At 43.2% G+C, this 20,481-nt stretch overlaps 1 protein-coding gene across 2 annotated transcripts in view; it reads left to right on the top strand.

Annotated features, from left to right (window-relative positions):
- The window catches only part of tmem131l (transmembrane 131 like), a 221,938-nt gene that overhangs the window by 25,668 nt on the left and 175,789 nt on the right, over positions 1 to 20,481 (top strand). The gene's annotated exons all lie outside the window — the stretch shown is intronic.

Below are 20,481 nucleotides of genomic sequence, written 5' to 3'. Positions count from 1 at the left end.
CATGAAAATTATGTATGATTGTTATAATAACTTCTTCCTTAAGGAGGTAGAAGTGTAATGTCTGTAAGCTTGTAATGTTTGTAGCTCCACACTGTGGATGTGGACGTATTGTGTACTGCAACTACAGAGTTAATAATAAACCAGAACCAGGCATGTTCCGGGAGCTTCCGACAGAGCTGTCTGCCATGTTAGAAATCTGTGCTCTGAGAGTATATCAGTGTTTTTGTGCCAGAAAGGAATGTATAACGGTTGCAATTCATGCATTCGTTCCTTAAATGTTAACCATTGCCTATCCACCGTCATGCCTTTTAATGAATCTTCCCAATCATAGCCAATTCATTCCTCATACCTTCGTAACATAGAAACATAGAAAATAGGTGCAGGAGCAGGTCATTCAGCCCTTCTAGCCTGCACCGCCATTCAATGAGTTCATGGCTGAACATGAAACTTCAGTACCCCCTTCCTGCTTTCTCGCCATAACCCTTGATCCCCCGAGTAGTAAGGACTTCATCTAACTCCCTTTTGAATATATTTAGTGAATTGGCCTCAACTACTTTCTGTGGTAGAGAATTCCACAGGTTCACCACTCTCTGGGTGAAGAAGTTTCTCCTCATCTCGGTCCTAAATGGCTTACCCCTTATCCTCAGACTGTGACCCCTGGTTCTGGACTTCCCCAACATTGGGAACATTCTTCCTGCATCTAACCTGTCTAAACCCGTCAGAATTTTAAACGTTTCTATGAGGTCCCCTCTCATTCTTCTGAACTCCAGTGAATACAAGCCCAGTTGATCCAGTCTTTCTTGATAGGTCAGTCCCATCTTCCCGGGAATCAGTCTGGTGAATCTTCGCTGCACTCCCTCAATAGCAAGAATGTCCTTCCTCCAGTTAGGAGACCAAAACTGTACACAATACTCCAGGTGTGGCCTCACCAAGGCCCTGTACAACTGTAGCAACACCTCCCTGCCCCTGTATTCAAATCCCCTCGCTATGAAGGCCAACATGCCATTTGCTTTCTTAACCGCTTGCTGTACCTGCATGCTAACCTTCAATGACTGATGTACCATGACACCCAGGTCTCGTTGCACCTCCCCTTTTCCTAATCTGTCACCATTCAGATAATAGTCTGTCTCTCTGTTTTTACCACCAAAGTGGATAACCTCACATTTATCCACATTATACTTCATCTGCCATGCATTTGCCCACTCACCTAACCTATCCAAGTCACTCTGCAGCCTAATAGCATCCTCCTCGCAGCTCACACTGCCACCCAACTTAGTGTCATCCGCAAATTTGGAGATACTGCATTTAATCCCCTCGTCTAAATCATTAATGTACAATGTAAACAGCTGGGGCCCCAGCACAGAACCTTGCGGCACCCCACTAGTCACTGCCTGCCATTCGTAGTTTCTTTTGTTTCGATTTAGGACCCTAGTAACGAGCATAAATGTACAAAGTGATGTATCTTTATTCCCAAATTTTCTTCACTACGTTCTCCCCCCTTCATCAAAAACTATTGACCTTTCTTCCCTGAGGACAGGTGGAAACCTTTTCTTAAGCATTTGTCGGTGCTATCTTTAATCATTTGTGTGAAGAGCTTTGTGAGAGGGGTTTAGGATAACTGACCCTTTTTCCTCTCCCTCTGGGGAACTACCTAGCTTCTGTTCTGCACTTTCTTGCGCAGCACTTCAGATTGGGAACTTCCTTGGGAATTGCAGCCTCTAGGAGGTTAAGCATTTGTCTGTCAGATATGTAGTATTGAGTGTATGGCTTACCAGAACAGAAATAGGCACTGCACACCAATTGATTGCCTCTGAATTAGGGGGTTGAGCAGCAGAAATAGGATAATCTATATTGAAACATGGATCCATTAAGATATAAATGATGAGGTTGAAGGTTGTCAGTCTTATGAGAGGTTTTACATTTGTTTTAAAACTTGTGAAACAAATATGTTGCCTCCTGTTTTTTTGAGTTGGGGGATGGGGGGCAAGTAGTGGAGGCAGAGGTTGGCAAGAGGGAGGAGGGGAGGGAGTTTAGGTGGGAGAATAGTGAAGGGGGTGGGGTTTGGTGGGGGGTGGAGGAGAAGAGAGATTGGGTGGCGGGCGATGAGGGAGATAGGTTGGTACTAATGCCAGGGGAAGGAAGGGTTGTGAGAGGAGGGTTTGAGATGGAGGGAGGATGGGAGGTAGAAAAAAGGGAGTATTAGCAAAATCTGAGATTTTGGTGCCGGGGGGGAGAGGGAAAGAGAGAGGCAGAGGGAGGATTGAAGAAAAAGGTAGGCAGAAGAGAGGAATGATGAGGGTGAAGATGGGAGGGGGACTGTGGCAAATAGAAATCAATGTAGGCAAATGTGAGGTCATTGACTGATACTACAGGGTACTTTCTAAATGGTGAAAAGCTAAAAACGGGATGTCCAAAGTGACTTAGGGGTTCAGGTGCATAGATTATTACAATGTCATGAACAGATCCAGAAAATAATCAAAAAGGCTAATGGGATGCTGGCATTTATATCTAGAGGACTAGAATACTAGTAGTAGTTATGCTGCAACTATACTAAATCCCTATTAGACCACACCTGGAGTACTGTGAGCAGTTCTGGGCACCACACCTGAGGCATGATATACTGGCCTTGGAGGGGTGGCAGCGTAGCTTTACCAGAATGATACCCAGACTCCCAAGGGTTAAATTATGAGGAGCGATTACACAAATTAGGGTTGTATTTCCTGGAATTTAGAAGGTTAAGGGGTGATCTGATCGAAGTTTTCAAGATATTAAGGGGAACTATTTCTGCTGGTTGGGAGGTCTAGGGGGCATAGTCTAAAAATTAGAGCTAAACCTTTCAGGAGTGAAATTAGGAAACCCAGCTACACACACAGCTGGTAGAAGTTTGGAACTCTCTCCTGCAAATGGCAATGGATGCTAGACCAATTGTTAATTTTAAATCTGAGGGTGATAGATTTTTGTTAATCAAAGTTATTAAGGGATATGGGTCAAAGGCAGGTAATTGGAGTTGGGTCGCAGATCAGCCATGATCTCACTGGTGAAACAGGCTCGAGGGGCTGAATGGCCTACTCCTGTTCCTATGAATGGGAGAGGAGGAGGAGAGGGTGGTGATGAGGATATGAAGGAGAGGAGGAGGATTGGAGATGGGTTGGGAAGAAAAGAGGATAGGGAGGATGAAGATGAGAAAAGGGAATATAAAATGGAGGGGGATAGAGAATAGTCGTGTGGGAGGAGAAAGAGAAGGGGAAAAATAGAGGAGGGGCGGAGGGTAGGAGCCAGGCAAATGCTGAGGTAGATGGAAAGAATGGGCATGCTGGTTAGCAATTTTGCCCCAACAGTTACCATTAGGTTTTGGGGGTTGTGCTTGTTTCTTCATTGGTGCTTGTCAGTGCTTTGCCAGCATTGGTTTTTTAAGGATTTCTTCTTAGTTGAGTTACTATTTTTCTCTTTCCAGTAATGAGATTCTATTTTTCACCTCCAAAGCAAAATACTGCGGATGCTGGAAATCTGAAATAATGCTGGAAATACTCAGCTGGTCATTACCATTAATTCTGCTATTCCCTTTTACAGCTCCTCTTGACCCATCTTTTGTTTCTTTACTTATCCCTATTACACCCCCTTTTGTCTTGCATTGGATTACATAGGATATACACCACAGAAACAGGCCATTAAGCCCAACCAATCCGACGTTTATGCTCCACTCGAGTCTCCTTCTGTCTTTCCTCACCTAACTCTATCAGCATAACTCTCTATTCCCTTATCCCCCATGTGCTTATCTAGCCTCCCCTTAAATGCATCTATACTATTTGCTTCAGCCACTCCCTGTGGTAGCGAGTTCCACATTGTTTCCACTCTGAGTAAAGATGTTCCTTCTGAATTCCCTATTTCTTGGTGGCTATCTTATTTTGATGGCCTCTAGTTTTGCTCATCCCCCACAAGTGAAAATACTCTATCAAAACCTCGATTAGGTCACCCCTCAGCCTTCTCTCTTTCAAGAGGAAAGAGACCCAGTGTGTTCGTCCTTTCCTGATGTGTATACCCTTGCATTTCTGGTATCATCCTTGTAAATCTTCTCTGCACTCTCCAGTGCGCCTCTTTTTTTTTATACGCAGTACTCCCAAGTGTGGTCTAACCAAAGTTTGATACAAGTTTAGCATAACTTCCCTACTTTTCAATTCTATCCCTCTAGAAATAAACCCTAGTGCTTGGTTTGCTTTTTTTATGGCCTTGTTGACCTGCATTGCTACTTTTAGTGAGTTGTGTGTTAGTACTTTGAGATCCCTTTGCTCTTCTACCCATCTTAGATTTGCATTTTCCAAGTAATATGTGACAACTCAATTTGTCTTACCAAAATGTAATGCCTCACATTTATTTGTGTTGAATATCATTTGCCAATTATATGCCTATCCTCAGCCCCGCAAAATCGACTTTTCTCCTATGTCCTTCTCACTTATTATCTTAAAGTATATTATGATGGTCACTATTGCCTAGATGTTCCCTTACTTTTACTTTTATCTGCTCTGGTTCAATCCCCATTTCTAGCTCCAATAGTGAATCCTCCCTTGGGCTTTTTGCATATCTGGTTAGAAAAGAGTTATGTACATATTGTAGGAACTCCATTCCCTTATTCCCTTTACCTACCTCTTCTGGCCAATTAATATCTGGGTAGTTGAAATCCCCTATGATTCTGTTTTTTTTGCTCATTTCCCTAATTTGTTAGAATATTTCTTTCACCTCCCTTCCACTATTGGGTGGTCTGCCTCGATTAGGGTGATTTTTTAAAATTTCTATCCACATTGATTCTATTTCTGTCTTGCTGATAGCTGTGTCACTTTTATCTACTGCCATTGTTATCCCAAATAAGTACAGCTACTTCACCTCCCCTTTTCTAAATATGTTATACCCTGCAATGTTTAATTCCCAGTCCTGATTTTTCTGTAGCCATGTTTCAGTAATCCCTACTATGTCCGATTCTTCGCAATGTATTATTGCCTCCAGCTCCCCTGTTTTATTACAGACACTGCACTGCTGTACAGACAGTTTAACTCCATTTTAATAGCAGTTCCTCTCTATTAATCTTTTTACACTCTTCCTGTTCTATAACTCTCTTTTTATTCCTTGGCCATCAATGTCCTCTCTTACTTTATTCTTTCCTATGCTCTCCTTCCTGTTTGTTCATATTTAGGCTGATTTCATTTCTTATAGATCCCCCCCCCCCCCCCCGCCCCACACCACAATCTTGCTACTTTAAAGCCTTGCCATAAAAGGTTACTGCACAAGATAAAAGTTCACTGGGCTGGGGGTAATATATAAGCATGGATAGAGGATTGGCTAACTAACACAGTTGGGATGAATGGATCATTTTCCAGTTGGCAAACAGTAACTAATGGGGTGCCGCAGGGATCAGTGCTGGGGCCTCAACTATTTACAATCTATATTAATGACTTGGGTGAAGGGGCCGAGTGTAATGTAGCCAAGTTTTTTAATGATAAAAAGATGGGCGGGAAAGCAAATTGTGAGGAGGACACAAAATCTGCAAAGGGATATAGCCAAGCTAAGTGGGCAAAAATGTTGCAGGTGGAGTATAATGTGGGAAAATATGAGGTTATCGACTTTGGCAGAAAAAATAGAAAAGCAAATCATCATTTAAATGGAGAAAAATTGCAAAGTGCTACAATACAGAGGGACCAGGGGGTCCTTGTGCATGAAACACAGTTAGTATGCAGGTACAGCAAGTAATCAGGAAGGCAATTGGAATGTTGGCCTTTATTGCAAGAGGGATAGAGTATAAAAGCAGAGCAGTCCTGCTACAACTGTACAGGGTATTGGTAAGGCCACACCTAGAGTACTGCATACAGTTTTGGTCTCTATTTAAGTAAGGATATATTTGCATTGGAGGCTGTTCAGAGAAGGTTTACTAGGTTGATTCCAGAGATGAGGGGGTTGACTTATGATAGGTTGGGCCTATACACCATTAGAGCTCAGAAGAATGAGAGGTGATCTTATTGAAACATATAAGATAATGAGGGGGCTCGACCGGGTGGATGCAGAGAGGATATTTCCACTCAGAGGGGAAACTAAAACTAGGGGACATAGTCTCAGAATAAGGGGCTGCCCATTTAAAACTGAGATGAGGAGGAATTTCTTCTCCGCTGTAAATCTGTGGAATTTTCTGCCCCAAGGAGCTGTGGGTCATTGAATATATTTAAGGTGGAGATACTCAGATATTTGAAAGATAAGGGAATGAAGGGTTATGGGGAGCGGGCAGGGAAGTGGAGCTGAGTCCGTGATCAGATCAGCCATGATATTAAATGGCGGAGAAGGCTCGAGGAGCTAAATGGCCTACTCCTGATCCTATTATGTTATCCCTATTTTCCCTTTTCCGCCAGGATAAACGTCCTATCCTGGTTCAGCTGGAACCTGTCCCATCAGAACAGCTCTTTCCTGTCCCAGTACTAGTGCTAGTGTTCCATGAAAAGGAACCCCTCTTTCCCACACCAGCCCTTTAGCCACGTGTTCATTCTCCTGATCTGACATTTATACGCCAATTTGCATGTAGCTCAGGCAATAATCCAGAGATGATTAACCTCGAAGTACTGCTTTTTAACTCCTGATACTCCCTCAGCAGGACCTCCTCCCTGTTCTACCTATGTTGTTTGTTCCAACATGGATCACGACAACTGGATTTACTCCCTCCCTTTCCAAATTCCACTCCTCCAGCTGTCTTGAGATATCCCTTACCCTGGCATGAGGTAGGCAACACATTCTTCGGGATTCTCGTTCATGGCTGCCGAGACACTATCTATCTCGCTGACTATAGAATCCCCTATCACTACCACACTTCTATTCTACTGTTTCCCCCCCCCCCCCCCCCAACTTGGACAGCCTTCTGAGCCATGCTGCCTTGGTCTGCATTGTGGCTGTGCTCACTGCAGTCTTTCCCCTTGTCCTCAGGTAGTGAGTATATCGTACCCATTGGACAGGACCAGTGCCTGCAGAACCTCCTTCTCAACCTCTCCTAAGTTCTCGCTGGTGGTTCCTTAACAGTCACGCCCTTCCCTTCCTGAACCTGTGCTTGCCTCTGGGTTGTGACTGGAAATTCCTCCCCTTTGTGTTTTGGAGTCTGTCTAACACACACTCTAGCTCAATGACTGAGCCAGAGTGACTGAAGGCAGAGACATGCCCTGCAGACGTGGGAATCTGGGACACTCTCGCTGTCTACAAACTCTCTCATACTACCATCCCAACACAGTCTGCCCTGCCATCTACTCTTTTTAAAAAAAAAAAATGTATTTGCTTATTGTTGGCATGAATTAATTTAATTAGTTAAAGTTTTTATTCAAATGATTATTTATAGTTATATTAATTAATTTGTTTGTTTAATGAATTTAGTAAAGTATCCATTCTAGTTCCCCAGCTTTTAGTTTAAACCACTGCCTAGCTTGGAGAAAATAAAGTTGTAATACTCACCACCCAACCAACCAATCACCTGTCTGCTGTCCTGTGGAAGCAAAAGCAGCAGCTCATTCCCCCTCTGTTCCAAATTCCCACTCTGCAAATTGCCAAGTTCAACGCTCTGTTCAACCTCACTCCGTTTAAGATCATTCTGTGCAGACCACACTGCACCATCCCTTGTGCAAGTTTATATCTCCTACCTTCCACCCTATCATGTTATTTTCTCCTCTCCCACCATTCCCTGCCTCTGTACTTGCTGCATCTCTAACTTTTCCAGTTCTGATGAAAGGTCATTAACCTGAGATGTTAACTTTATTTCTCTCTCAACTGATGCTGAGTATTTCCAGCATTTTCTATTGTTTCTAGTTTCCATCGTTCTTTAGGAATTATTGACATTTCTGGTTCAATTTTGGTCTTTCAATTTTTTAAATATGTGAATTGAATTCTTGTGAACAGAGTAGGCTTGGCTCACAATGTTCGGTAATGTATAGTTACGCTGACAATACTACCTATTGGTACAGTTCCAATGCACTGTTGTGTCCACTCACCATTTTTAATATTTTAGATAGATGTGAATGGTGAGTATTGTCTCCATGTATAATGCTGAAAATGACTGGTCTGTGCTTATCCATGTGCCTTCAATTTCAGTTTTTTTCCAATGAGTACAAATTATAACCATTTTGGAAAAACTGAAAGGTCCTTCAGTACTTTTTAAGATTTCATGTGATTGGAGATCTGTTAATTATGAATGATCTAATTTTCAAATTAAGTTTTATTGGAAGGATATTATTTTGGATGTATTCTCATAGAATATGGTAGCTGTTTTATTCTAGTACATTAGAAAAATCTTGCATGTATTTTTTTCCACAATGTGGATTGTTTGTATAATTTTCCACCGACCAGTCGCACAGCGATTATTCTTCTTTAGCAACCGGGTTGTCACTTGTATCCCACTGACGTTGATTGTTTTTTACAGCTGAAATGGAGAGGGACGAGGGTGCTGCTTTTATATATTACTGGCCTGTATTCCTAGTTACCTAGTAAGTGTTGATCCCTTGGAGGCTGAGACAGGTGAAATTATAATGGGGAATAAGGAAATGGCAGAAAATTTAAACATTTTAAAAATTCGTTCCTGTGATTGCCCCATCAGTCTGTGTCACTCTGAAACTAAACCAACAATGCTTTTGAATTTGTTTTTAATCCTTTTTTTAATTTAATTTTGACTTCCTATGGCTAAACCATTTGGGATCAACAGACTTGATTCAAAATTGAATGGAGGTGGAAGTGAAAAGTTTCATTTCTAACGAGATCTAAGCCTCTCTAGGATGTACAGGATGTTTAGAATGTAAAATTTAATTCACAATGGTACTTCCTGTTGTTTGCTCTGATTATGCAGTATTCCCAGTGGAGATCTAGTCAAGGCCATGGTTTGAGCAGTTAGCCTGCTAACCTCCGTGTGAGGTGCAGAAAATAATCTGGAGTAATTTCTGTAGATGGCGATGGTGGGGGAAGGGTTGCCTCAATCTCCCAATGTAATTTTGGCAGGAGATCAGTGCAAACCCTGAAGCAAACAGACATTTTGCGTTTTCTCTGTGGCTTCTGCCGAAGCTACAGCAAGATCATCATGACCTCCAAAGAAATTTCTGTCAAAATATCCCTAAAATAGTTGGGTGTTAAAGCTTTTTATTGGGAATTCTCAAGTTACAAAGGACAACTACCAAGTATTATTGTTTTGGAACAGATGATGTAAAGTTAATGACACCCTGTTATCTATTTAATCTGGTGATTTGCTCGTAAGTGTAATCTTAAATAGTAATTGCTCATTTTTAGTTTGAGCTGAGGATCTGTTATTGTGGGTTGGAGCGATCAGGAGTATAGAGTCACCTCCTGTACTACTAATGTATACCTCTGCTAAAAGGGCTCATTGTTTCCCCAGTAACCCACTATCCTAGGTGCTTTGCGTAGTAGGCTAACTTTTGGCTCGTAGGAAGTACGTGAGGACCTGTTGCATTGAACACAAATCAAAAAAAGATCTGGGGAGCCTGAATATTTTTTTAAACTGGTGCATTTTTATGCTCAGTCACGTTAGTGCTGGTCATAGAATACTTTGTCATCCATTGTCTGCATCAAGCATGCCAAAAATAAGGTAAGCATAGCCAGTTACAGAATAAAAGTTCTCTCTGCTGTATCTCAACAACAACATCTTGCCCCCAGCTTTAGTGGAGGCATGTCAATGTTTACATATTTCAGACCAGATATATCTTCATGGCTTTCTAAGTGCCATTACCAAATTTGTGAGCAGTTTTATATTCTGACCTGCTAGGATCTCAGTTGAACTGGTCTGAATTCATGCAAGTGATGGAGGTGAAGTGATGGTATGCTGATCCATTGTGTCACTTACAGCCCACTGTTGTTTTTTTCCCTAAAGTATAAAGCTCATTCTATTTTTCCTCAGCATTTACTGGATTCTTAAGCTACACACTTGCTATGGCTGCAATGAATTGATCCTAGGTCTATACCAGCCCTGATCTGGTCTAAGTGATGTCCGCTATGTGAAATCAGGCTGGGCTAACTTTTGCAGAGTCTCCCTACTGAGATTGGAAGTTCGGTGCTGTTGGGAAACAGTGAGTGTAAACCTGTATCTCCGTTCCATGGTTATTGGCCCGGTGTTCTCTTCTAGTTGATATAGTGATGTGACTTCTATACTGGATTTTAATGAAATCAAAGGAGGAAATCGTTGGTTACAACCTGTTTTTTTAAAAAGGTGAATAAATCTCCTTTTTGCTTGTTCAGTTACAGAAGCTTTGTGCATGGTCACAGCTTGTTTCGTCTTTTCGCCATCAGAGACTCTGATCGGGGAAACTTGTTAGCTTACTTGTGTATTGCAGCCCTTTGCTTTCCTTGTACACAAGTTATAGGCTCCTCTCGTTCTGTAATGTGGCAGTTTGCAGGGAGGAAATGGTGTGCTATCTCCCACAAAATGGTCAAACCAAACACATTGCTTGCATTGCTGGTAAAGATTAAATCTAGTTGGACTTCCCTCCCCAAACTTCTTCACCTCTCCACTTCTCCTTTTTAAAGATGCTGCTTAAAACCTATCTCCTTGACCAAGCATTTGGTCACCTGCCCTAATGTCTCTTTCTTTGGCTTGGTGTCCATTTGTGTCTGATTACACTCCTGCGAAGCATCTTTGACTGTCTTACTAAGTTAAAGGTGCTGTATAAATGCAAGTTGTTGTTGGATAGCAATGGGATGCATTGAGTGTTAGATTGAAGTCACAGATTGCGGAACAAGTGCTATTCAGTCCCGTAGTTCCTGATCCGAGTGGCTAGCAGCGACTGTGCCATCTGACTTTAGAGTCATGTTTGCATTCCCTAGTGACTGCTAATGGCTAGCTATAAAGAAGTATTGGCCGGCCCATCAACAATCTCAGCAGCAGGAATATTGAGGGTAGTTAGATTAAAGAGGAGGGGTATTACAAGATGAAAAATATTTATTTTTTTTATACCTCAATATTGCATTAATAAAAGTAAGAAACATTGAAAATACAAACAGATCTGTCCGAGTAAAGCTTTGGATGTAGACCCTTTATTAGAACTGGAAATGGGAAGGTCTTTTGTCAAATGCAGTTTCCTTTCCAATATTTGCCATTTCCATTACCTCCTAAGTAATCTCAATTGGTAATCAACAACTACTTTCATTTATATTGTGCTTTTAATAACCAGAAGTATTTATATAGTGTCTTTAACGTAGTAAAACGTGCGGTGGGGGTTGTGGTGTTGGAGGAGATTAGAGATGGGGAGGGGCAAGACCATGGAGGCATTTGAAAGCCAGGATGAGAATTTTGAAATTGATGCGTTGTTTAACCGGGAGCCAATGTAGGTCAGTGAGCACAGGGGTGATGGGTGAACGGGACTTGGTGCGAGTTAGGACACGGGCAGCCGAGTTTTAGGATGACCTCTACATAGGGTAGAGCATGGGAGGCCAATCAGGAGTGGATTGGTATAGTCAAGTCCAGAGATAATAAAGGCATGGACGAGGTTTTCAGCAGCAGATGCGTTCAGGCGAAGATGGGCGATGTTCCGGACGTGGAAATCGGTCGTCGTAGTTATGCCGCGGATATACAGTTGGTAGCTCATTTCAGGGTCAAATATGACGCAAAGGCTGTGAACAGAGTGGTTCAGTCTCAGACAGATGTTAGGGACAGGGATGGAGTTAATGGTTAGGGAACGGAGTTTGTGGCAGGGCCCGAAAACAGTGACTTTGGTCATTCCAATATTTTTAATTGGAGAGAATTTCTACTCCCGTTCTGGATGTTGGATAAGCAGTTTGATAATTTAGAGACCATGGAGGGGTGAGAGAAGTGGTAGTGAAGTAGAGGTGGGGTCGTCGGTGTACATGTTGGAACTGACTCGTGTTTTCCTCCGATGTTGCCAAGGGACAGCATGTACATGAGAAATTGGAGGGTGGGGTGCAGTCCTTGGGAGACACAAGGGGTAATGGAGCGGTAAGATGATTCTCTGGCTACGATTAAATAGACGAGAATGGAACCAGCGCGTGCAGTCCCACCCAGCTGTACGACGTCGGAGAGGCGTTGGTGGAGGATGAAATGGTCAACCATGTCAAAGGCTGCAGACAAGTCGAGAAGGCAATATCAGGACATTTGGAAATGCATAATTCAGTCAGGCAGAGTCAGCATGGATTTATGAAGGGGAAGCCATGTTTGCCAAATTTGCTGGAATTCTTTGAGGATGTAATGAAGAGGGTGGATAAAGGGGAACCAGTGGATGTGGTGTATTTGGACTTCCAGAAGGCATTTGACAAGGTGCCACATAAAAGGTTACTGCACAAGATAAAAATTCACGGGGTTGGGGGTAATATATTAGCATGGATAGAGGATTGGCTAATGAACAGAAAACAGTGTCGGGATAAATGGTTCATTCTTGGGTTAGCAATCAGTAACTAGTGGGGTGTCGCGGGGATCAGTGCTGGGACCCCAACTATTTACAATCTATATTAACGACTTGGAGGAAGGGACTGAGTGTAATGTAGCCAAGTTTGCTGACTATACAAAGATGGGAGGAAAAGCAATATGTGAGGAGAACACAAAAAATCTACCAAAGGACTTGGATAGGCTAAGTGAGTGGGCAAAAACTTGGCAGATGGAGTATAATGTTGGAAAGTGTGAGGTCATGCACTTGGCAGAAAAAAAATCAAAGAGCAAGTTATTATTTAAATGGAGAAAGATTGCAAAGTGCTGCAGTACAGCCGGACCTGGGGGTACTTGTGCATGAAACACAAGGATATTGTGCAGGTACAGCAAGTGATCAGGAAGGCCAATGGAATCTTGGTCTTTATTGCAAGGGGGATGGAGTATAAAAGCAGGGAAGTCTTGCTCCAGTTATACAGGGTATTTGTGAGGCCACACCTGGAATACTGCGTGCGGTTTTGGTTTCCATATTTACGAAAGGATAAAATTGCTTTGGAGGTAGTTCAGAGAAGGTTCACTAGATTGATTCCGGAGATGAGGGGGTTGACTTATGAGGAAAGGTTGAGAGGTGATCTTATCGAAAAGTATAGGTTTGAGGGGGCTTGACAAGGTGGATGTAGAGAGAATGTTTCCACTGATTGGGGAGACTAGAAGTAGGGGGCATAATCTTTAAAACTGAGATGAGAAGAAATTTATTTTCTGAGGGTTGTGGATCTGTTGAATTCAGTGCCTCAGAGAGCTGTGGAAGCTGGGACATTGAATAAATTTAAGATAGAAATCGACAGTTTCTTAACCGTTATGGGGAGCGGGTAGGAAAGTGGACCGGAGTCCATGATCGGATCAGCCAAGATCGTATTAAATGGAAGAGCAGGCTCGAGGAGCTGTATGGCCTACTCCTGCTATTTCTTATGTTCTTATAAGGACGAGGAGGAATAGTTTACTTCTGTCAGTCCCAAAGGATGTAATTTGTGACTGTAATGTAAAGAAAAATGCTTCAGAGGCATATTCAAAAACAAATAAATGCTGAGCCAAAGATGATGTTGGGATGAGTGACCAAAAGCTTAGTCAAAGAAGTGGGTTTTAAGGAAAATCTTGGAGAAGATGATGACCAATGAAGAGGTTTAAGGAGGGAATTCCCAAGCATGGGGCTCAGACGGTTGAAGGCGTGGTTGGCAGTGTGGGTGCAAAGGGAGGGGGGAATGCTGAAGAGCCCAATGTTGGAGGAACACAGAGGTCACAGTAAGGTGGGATGAGGGCATGAAGAGATTTAAACACAAGGATGAGAATTTTAAATTGGCTGTTTTGGGGGACTGAGAGCCAATGTAGGTCAGCGAGGACGGGGGTGATGGATGAGCAAGATTAGGTGCGGGAAAGAATATGGGCAGCAGAATTTTGGATGAGCTGAAGTTTACAGAGAATGGGAGGCCAGCCAGCAAAGCATTACATCCCCACCGACACCTGGGAGTCCCTGGCCAATGACCGCCCTAAGTGGAGGAAGGGCATCCGGGAGGGCGCTGAGCACCTCGAGTCTTGTCGCCGAGAACATGCAGAAAACAAGTGTGGGCAGCGGAAGGAGCGTTTGGCAAATCAGACTCCCCACCCACCCTTCCCTTCAACGACTCTGTCCCACCTGTGACAGAGACTGTAATTCCCGTATTGGACTGTTCAGTCACCTGTGAACTCGCTTTTAGAGTGGAAGCAAGTCTCGATTTCGAGGGACTGCCTATGATAATGATGGAATAGTCGAGGCTAGCTGTGAGAAGGGTGCGGATGAGGGTTTAAGCAGCAGATAAGTTGAGGTAGGCAATGTTACGGAGATGAAAGTAGATTGTCTTTGTGATGGAGAGGATTTGGGGTCTGGGATGAATAGGACACTGACGTTGCAGGTTTAACTGGGGACAGTGACTTCACTTTGCTTCCAAGAAAGGCAAATCAGAATATTTTTGTAATTGTGAGCAGACGAGCTGTGGAAGACCAATGGGAACAGGGTCCATGTACACATCGCTAAAAGCGAGTGCACAGGTACAAAACGTGTGCAAAAAGGCGACTGGAATGTTGACCTTTATCTCAAGGGAGTTGAAATACAAAAGTGGGGAAGTGATACCAGTTTCCAGAGCCTTGGTCAGAGTGCATCTGAAGTATTGTGTTCAGTTTTGGGCACTGAACCTCAGTATTGACCGCTGAAGGATTACAATGCAGGTTCGCCGGAATGATATGAGCGTTTAAAGGATTAAATTACGAGGATAGGTTGCATAAACTTAGCTTGTATTCCCTTTTGTTCAGAAGCTTGAGGGATGATCTAATCAAGGTGTTTAAAATGATAAAAGGATTCAGTATGGTAGATACAGGGAATATATTTCCTCTGAAGCAGGAATCCAGAACATGAGGGAATAATAAAATTAGTGTTGGGAAATTTAAATGCGAAATTGGGAAGCACCTTCTCTCACACACTGTTCAATACAGCTTTGGTCCAAACATGGACAAAAGCTGAATTCGATGTGTGGAGAGAGTGACTGACCTTGACATCAAGGCAACATTTATCCGACTGCCACCAAGAATCCCTAGTAAAACTGAAATCAATAAGGATCAAAGGGAAAACTCTCCAGTGGCTGGAGTCATACTCGGCACAAAGGAAGATGGATGTAGTTGTTGCAGGTCAATTGTCTTAGTCCCAGGACATCGCTGCTTGAGTTCCTCCAGCCAGTGTCCTAGGCCCAACCATCTTCAGCTGCTTCACTAATGTCATAATGTCTGTTGGCTGATGATTGCAGTGTTCAGCTCCATTTGAAATTCCTCATAGACCTAGACAACACCCAGGCTTCGGCTGATAAGTGCCAAGTAACATTTACAGCACACAAGTGGCAGGCAATGATCATTTTTGACACAAAAAAACCTAATTCTTCCCCATGACCTTCAAGGACATTACCATTGCTGAATCCCTCCCCATCATCATCATAGGCAGTCCCTCGGAATCGAGGAGGACTTACTACCACTCTTAAAATGAGTTCTTAGGGGGCTGAACAGTCCAATATGAGAACCACAGTCCCTGCCACAGGTGGGACAGATAGTTGTTGAGGGAAGGGGTGGGTGGGACTGGTTTGCTGCATGCTCTTTCCGCTGCCTGCGCTTGTTTTCGAAAATTAAACCCCAAAGTAATGAATTTGTTTTAAACAGTAAAACCATTATCTTTCCTAATGTCAATTTTTAATTCTTGTCTGAAAAAACATTGCTTCATAACTCTTCTGCCTCATGAACTTTGCTGGTGTATTTGAAACTGTTATGTGCTTTTCTTGACAGTTTTAACTTCTCTCTTGCAGATATCAGCCCCAAATCCGCTTTCCTTCGTGCTAAGGGAATGCTAATTTCCCAGGCACTATGAAGAAGGACAGGAAACCATTATTTTGGGTCTCTGTACAAAAGTGAACCTGATGTAATACTTTCTGAAGGTATTTAAGTTTCTACATCAGAATTTATTTCAGGAATACGACCATCTGTGCACTTGTGCTGCAGACATCAACTCTTTTTGCTCTTTGGTTCTGGTTCTGACTGACAGGAACCCAGGAAAAACAGCAGAACAATTCATAGCATGAACATAATTTGGATCAATAAAAGCTAGTTATTATGTTGGGGGGTGGGGGAGAATGAGAAGAGGAAGCGGTAATCAGAACAGTACTACATTGCCATTTTAACAAATAACCACGTCAAATTCCTCTTGGTTTTCTTTTCTGTTCTCTGCTCTTCATGGCATTGACTCTTGCATCCTGACATCTCATTCAAGTGACCACTATTTATATGTGGGCTTAGACATTATATATTTTCCAGCAGGGATGTCTGGATAGAAACGGGGTGGAGGGGAAACATGGCTGAATTTCCCCTGGTCAGCACAGTGGCCTGATGCCCATATTAGCATTCCAACTACTCCAGTGAGCTCAGCTTTTCAACGGACAGGGGGTTGAAACTGGGAACTTCTAGTCCGTATGGCTCTGTCTTGGAGATTCATTACTCGTGAGGCCTCTTGAGAAGCTAGAAATAGCTAATCCTAATCACGAGGATGGTGGTTGCTTGCATGAATTGTCTTGCAGAGCATATTTTGTGCATATGAAAACTTAGCTGTTCTGTACCTCAAACAATAATAGCTTTGCCAAATATCCACTATTGCAAAGAAACTTAATGTCTCTGTTTACATAAAGTGTTTACTAAATTAAGAAATACTGATCATAATGTTGTGGGTAACTTGATTTTACTTATTTATAGCTACCTACTATATTTCATGAGGGCTAGAAGTAACTTTGAATATAATGGAAGCTTGATTATCTGCCAGAATTTGTGTCTGGGTTTAGTTTGGGAGACCAGTAGAAGTTGGGCTCCACAGAATTTATTGGAGAAAGATTGGCCCATAATTTGCGGACAGTAGTGAAGCAAAGATGTTTGTTGCTGGCGCCGAAGTAAGCTTCCCACCAAGATCTCATGATCTCTGACAAAGTTTGGCTTTTCTGACGTGCAACTGAAATCAATATAGTTTAGGGGGAATCCCATAGTAGGAGCTGCTGTGATGCCAACAAGCTGTCCAAGCAGCCAATCACAATGCAGAATTCTCAGTCATCCTAACTTCTGACGTTGCGGTCAGTTTCAAAGGCGAATTGACAGCGAACGCTGCCAGTTTGCACTCATCAGGCCCGCAAGTTCTAGGCTCATTTGAGTTTCTCAATTTAACGTGAAATGCAGAATTTCATAAAGTTCGCTTAAAACATAACATTTGAGATTTGATTTATCTGCTATTTTCATAGCCAATCCAGAGGATAATCGAAGTTCTGCTGTACCTTCAAACAATTACTTTAGGGACAAGTCTATTTTAAGAGCCGTTTACTTTGCCGTTCACGGCCTCGACATTCCGCTAGTGTGGGTGGGAATTTGTGTAGGGATCAATTCCTGGGCCTGAATGGTGATGTCTGAGGCGCCCCTGATAATTGTGCCGTGAGGCTCATTTCAATTAAGCTGGCTAGCTGTGGAGAGCAGCAGGCAGCTCGCTGACTCTGCTCTGGAACATCTGGCTGCTGCTGGTGGTGCAGCGCCGCTCTGGTAAGTAAGGAATAGAGGTCAAACAGTGGCTGAGGGAGAGGTAGTGGTCCGGAGGGGAGTGGCGATGATCAGGGTGGGAATCAGTGTCCATCGGGGAGGAGCAGTGACGATCCGGGAGGGGGATCTGTTTTTAGTAGTGTCCCGCTGCCTTTGCTGTGGAGTTGGGAGGAGCACTCCTCCGAGCTCCACATTTGTGTAAATATATATTTTTTTAAATTTAACTTATTGGTTGTGATCTAAGGACCACCTGTTACTCCGCATGTAGATCTGGTTTTCCTTCGTGCAGCCAGTGCTGGCAGCCTTGGAAAACCAGTCTGGCAGTGGTGGCCTCAAATAGGCGTTGGGCCCTATGCATATGCAAATAAGGGGCCCAACGCCTGATTCAGCTATGGGTACTGCAGGCCAATCTTGTGGCCTACACCAATGTGGTGAGTGGCGCACTTCCGCTTTGTAATAAGTGCCCACTTCCTGCTTGCCATATTGGAGGCCATTTACTGCCTGAGTTGAGCTGTATTTATCCAGTATGTTCTAGCAATGAGCTCAAAATTGGCGCACTCACCAGAGATGCGACGACTTTGTGGGCTGAAAAGGACACCGAAAAAATGGCCCCCGATTCTGCCCGCTGTGTTGTCTCTCCTGGGGCTTGGCGTGGCCAGTCGATTTGGGGGGCAGAGCTAGGGCCCTACGCCAGAAACAGTGCCGGCAGCTCTCCACATACGTGTTGGAGTGTGCGCGCATGCGCAGTAGTTCCTGCCCCCAGCCTCTGTGTGCGTGCTGCAGCGTGGGAGCCGATGCGTCCCGCCCATATCCCAGGCCGAGTGGCCTCCCGCACAGGTCGGCCCGCTACCTTCCCGGGCTAGAAGGCCACAACAAGTAGCTTGGTGCGGGGCCCAAGCTGGGGCAGCGTGGATGGGGAAAAGGAGAGTTTTGATCTCCCGGGGGGTGGGGATGGGATGGGGTGGGGGGAGGGGCGAGGGGGAGTTTTGATCCCTGTGGCGGGGGAGGGGGGGGGGGAATTCCGAACCGCAGGGTCTGTTCGATCACCGACCCCATGGGGGTAGGGGATTCCGATTCCGTGGGCGGTCTGATCCCCGACCTCTAGGGAAGATCTGATCCCCAGACGTGTCCGATCTCTGACCCTAGGTGCTATTCTGATCCTGGAGGGTCTGATCCCCGACCCCGGGGGGTAGGGTTGTTTGTAAGGGGTGGGCTGATGGTGGGTGAGCTTGGGCGGCTGGGAGAACATAAGAACATAAGCATTATGAGCAGGAGGTACTTCTATTTTTTATTTGGATATTTTGAAAAAATTATGTAAATATGTTTTGTCTCTTTACTATTTTTGTAGTTTAAGCTTCCATGAATGCTTCTGTTGCATAGTAAATTAACTTTGCGAAGTTTGTCATATGATGTCCTGTTTGTGATCCTATTCCTGTCATTAAGTTCTGCTGGCCTCCGATGTCCTACCTGCGCTGATTTCTTAACTCTCCAAGGATTTTCTGTGCGGCTACAAGTGGCCACATACGCTGGCCTAAGTTAGTTTGGAGTAACTATTAGCTGTCCAAAGTGGCTTAACTGGCCAAAACGAGCGTAGGTGGCTGGTAACGTCCCCTTTTTGAAAAAAACCAAACTAAACTTTAAAAAAAAAATCCTAACTAACTCACTTACACTGTCGCAAATTGAATGTGCAAAATGGAGATTTTTAAGATACTCCAGAAAAATCAAGTTGCTCTTTAAAAAGAAAACTGAGCAACTCCGGGACAATTTTGAGCCCAAAGTTACACGTTTTTATAAATGAGATTACAAGGTATGTTGAATTGTAATTGCTGGCCTTTTTGGTTTGGGGAGGGAGACGTAATGGCCATTTTTGTCATGACATTGTGCATGCATGTCCAATGTTTGGTCGATAAAAGTTTCACCGAACACTGTTTCATGAAGATGATATTTCTTTTAAAAATAGATGGAAAATGTTCGAGGAAGCAAGGCCTTGGATTTTATTAGCTATGGTCTTGGATTTTCTCTTCCTGTCAGCTTTTCAAGGATATAGGTTGTGTACATTTGTGGCTTCCTGGCAATAAATAATGGAGATGTGGTGATGCAGTGGAATACTTATGGAAATGTTTCACACAAGCCATGTGGCTTTAGATTTGTGGCATCAATGGGGAATAGTTTTTTTTTGCATTTCCTAATGCCATAATGTTGTTGCTCATGATGTTCCATTGAAGAGAATTGCTAAAACTGGACTATAATTGCTTCAGTTTATCAAATTGTCTGTCTTCAGTGGTTGATCAGAGAAAATGTTAATCAATCTTACCAAATGGTCATTCAGTTTTTATGTATATGACATTAGAATTGAGCATTGTTGAGACCAACATTCTGTCTTCAGATACTTTTGTGCCAGTCAAAGACAATATTGAGCTTGTTTAGGCTATATTGTGAACTAGATAAGTTCCATCTCTTGGATGAGAGTACAAATACAGAATTCAGCGCAGCGGGAAATTGAGATTGATCCCAATAGAGAGTCAACACTAGTTAAGTCATGGTGGAAGCCCTTCTCTTTTTGATTGCTCCAATAATGGCACAATAAATGATTTAGTTTTGTGACCTTCTGTTTTGTTACTGATCACTGGAAATATTTTTTGAAAAATGACTTGATGTTTTATATAAAGCTTTTGTCGCAGAGCAGTTTCTTCCCATTAGTTTCTGTTTTTTGTGTGAAAGTAAACCTTAATTTTTTTTAAAAACTGAAAAATCCTAAATTTGCTGTTCATTATTGCAAGTAAAACCATTAAAACTTGTATTTAAATTCAAACTGCAGAATGCCAGTTCTGACACTAAGTTGCTGCAATGTATTTTAATGTGCTTGTGCAGATTGCGAGCGGGCTGTATGTTTCACTTTCCCGCCTCAGCCTGCATTGTGTCCCTGGTTACCGTGGCAACCTGATCTTTTTGGCGCAGAT

This window comes from Pristiophorus japonicus, chromosome 2, assembly GCF_044704955.1.
Source record: "Pristiophorus japonicus isolate sPriJap1 chromosome 2, sPriJap1.hap1, whole genome shotgun sequence".
NCBI classification, from domain to species: Eukaryota; Metazoa; Chordata; class Chondrichthyes; family Pristiophoridae; genus Pristiophorus; species Pristiophorus japonicus.
This window is presented reverse-complemented; position numbering and strand designations above follow the sequence as displayed.